The 3,037-nt window shown below is 37.0% G+C and overlaps 1 pseudogene; it reads left to right on the top strand.

Annotated features, from left to right (window-relative positions):
• The window catches only part of LOC107729693 (CUGBP Elav-like family member 5), a 233,862-nt pseudogene that overhangs the window by 186,904 nt on the left and 43,921 nt on the right, over positions 1-3,037 (top strand).

Below are 3,037 nucleotides of genomic sequence, written 5' to 3'. Positions count from 1 at the left end.
ATTTCAGAAAACTTGTACTAAAAAATTCCTAAATGATCCATTTAGGAACCGAACACATCAGCCGATTCGTTCAAAACACACTTGACTCATTCAGCAACGGAATGAGTGTCTTTAAGAATGAATCATATAGTCAGCTGAATCGTTCAAACTGATTCATTCCGGGTTGAAACGCCTGTGTTCTCTGAGGCGCATGTCTGTTTATCTTGCTTTGGAAATTTCATTTTTCTTTTAATTAATTGTAATTTTCTTTTAAAGTGCCCCTATTATGCCATTTTTAAGGTTCCTAGTATTGTTTTGGAAGTCTCCTACAATAGGCTTACATGCATGCAAGGTCAAACAATGCTTTCGTTTTCTCCAAATATGCATTTAATATCACCTCATTTTCCAATGATTCGTTCGAAAGCAGTTCTAATATTCAGTCTCTCTAAACCCCTCCTTTCTGTGAGCCTACTCAGCTCTGATTGGCCAGATGGCCCAGTCTGTTGTGATTGGTCTACTGTGTGCAGCGCGTGTCGGAAACAATACACCCATTGCCATAGTTCCGTATTTTGAACACTCGATAGAAAATATAAACATCTATTATTTATCATACTTACAGGATGTGATTCAGTGGAGCCAACTGGTCCAAATAAACTGGGTGCTGAGCCATGTTTCAAGAGCAAGGGTTTTGTGAATCCCATGATTAGAGAGCAGTTGTTAGTAAAATTATGTGTTTGGGGGTGGGTCAATTTGTTCGCAGCCGTCCAACATAGAACATTTGGCACGTATTATGCAAATATGTTACCTCGTGACGTGTAGCCATCATGGAAGTGGGATTTGATTTACCAATAACTCATTTACGCTGTTCAGAGTAAATTTTTTTATTTTGGGAGACAATAACTTTATTTATCTTACACTTTCGGCTTTACAGCTTTGCAGATCGTTTGCATTCAACATACATGCGGCATGAAAGGCAATAATCGAAATGGCGTTCTATAATCACATTTTTGTTGGACTGACCAAATTAGAAATGAATTCACATTTTATACAAATTAAGTTTTTTTTTTTCAATAATCTTATTTTTTATTTGTTAATTATGATGAGTTTGAATAGACATGCTTACAACCCTTATAATATTCGATTGAATATGCCACTGTGATTCGCTTGCAAAAGTCGTCAGGATTTTAAAATGATTTAGCCAGTATCACCTGGCATAGTGCCCTTTATAATTTGTGATAATCATATTTGTATAACATTCAAGATTTCAGCTCAGTCAAACAAAGCATTATCTGTGAGGACACTCAATTACCATAAACTAAACACAGAACGGGACCAAAACAGCTTGCATTAGTTTAAATTCCAGGTCAGTGGTAGCTGCGCTCTCAGTCTATCTACTCCCTCCAGAGTTTCGTAGAAAGCGTTGTCTCTTCGCAGTCTGCTTCTTCCTATTAAACCAGGCCTCTAAGCACGACAACTTAGTGCTATCACCTCAGGCCTACCCACCATTTCCAACATGGGGTTGAACCCAATTATCCCCCAAATTAAAATGAGCAGACTTGGCACGGGGAACAATTACTGCTGCGACTCCATTCCACAAGCTAAATGGGCCAAGCAAAAGCAGTCCCTGTTTGCCCATACTGGCCAGGGACCAAAAGTCTGAGTAGTATTTGGGCTGTGCTTACAATAGTAATGTATTTGGGTAATGGGCAGGTGAGAGGTTACGCCAGTCATTTCATTCGCTCTGTTTTTCTTTGCTTCAGAAGACAGGAAGCTGTTCGTCGGGATGCTAAACAAACAGCAGACGGAGGAGGACGTGTACCGTCTTTTCGAGCCCTATGGAGTCATCGAGGAGTGCACTGTGCTAAGAGGTCCGGATGGAAATAGTAAAGGTGAGGTTATGTCACTTTTTATGGTATGATGCTGATGATTAATCACGATTTATGATTTAGTCGTGATTTGACAGCATTAATTGTGACCAAACTTTGCTTTTTGCCTTGTCACAAAAATCTGCTCACCAAGGCTGCACTTCTTTGATTAAAAATACAGTAAAAACAGTAATATTTTGAACTTTTATTACAGTTTAAAATAACTTTTTAATTTTAAGTTATTTAAAAAATGTAATTTATTCTGTGGTGGCAAATCTGAATTTTCAGCAGCCGTTACTCCAGTCTTCAGTGTCACAAGATAATTTTGGTTTAAGTAAGATTTAATAACAATAATAATAATAATAATAATAATAATAATTTTTAGTAAGGATACATTAAATTTATCAATTTATAATTGTATGCAAGATTTATTTTTTAATTATAAATGCTGTTCTTTGAACTTTTATTCTTCACAGAATCTTTAAAAATGTATCACAGTTTTCACAAAAATAATAAGCAGCAAAATATGATAATATTAAAGGATCTAATATTAAGGACTAAAGGATTGTGTGACACTGATGGCTGGAGTAATTGCTGCTGAAAATTGAGCTTTGGCATCAAAGGAATAAATTACATTTTAAAATATATTAAAATAAACAACTTTATAAAGGAAAAGTTTGAATTGCCTCACTTTATAGAAACAGCCTTTGTGCACAGCTGGAATTGTAGGCTACTCTCCCAGGTTCAGGAAACACTCAAATTTTTTGGTTGAGCTGTTCTGGAACAGTCTTGTAAATACAACTTACACTGATTTCTTGTTGTGTAGCCACTGATTTCTAGTTTTCCAAACAAAGTAGTTTCGCTTTCGCAACGAAACACACAACGTCTCCACGACATGGCGGTGTTCATTGGTCTGAAAAGTGCGGTGTGCTGTGATTGGCCGGCTATCCAGTGCATTGTGATTGACGGAATACCTCAAGCGTATGGTGGAAATGTTACGCCCCTTAGCATATTGTTATGCTGTGTCCTGGGCGATGAGACAAAAAACAATAAAACCCATTATAAACGAGGCATTTGTTGCATCCAGTGGGGACATAATTACTGATTATAATGACTTATACTGTCTTTTTATGTGTTGCATTGCATCGCACCGCGTAAACATAAAACCATGTCTGCATTTGTGATCGGAGAAG

Source organism: Sinocyclocheilus rhinocerous, unplaced genomic scaffold, assembly GCF_001515625.1.
Source record: "Sinocyclocheilus rhinocerous isolate Xijiao unplaced genomic scaffold, SAMN03320098_v1.1 scaffold1149, whole genome shotgun sequence".
Classification (NCBI taxonomy): Eukaryota; Metazoa; Chordata; class Actinopteri; order Cypriniformes; family Cyprinidae; genus Sinocyclocheilus; species Sinocyclocheilus rhinocerous.
This window is presented reverse-complemented; position numbering and strand designations above follow the sequence as displayed.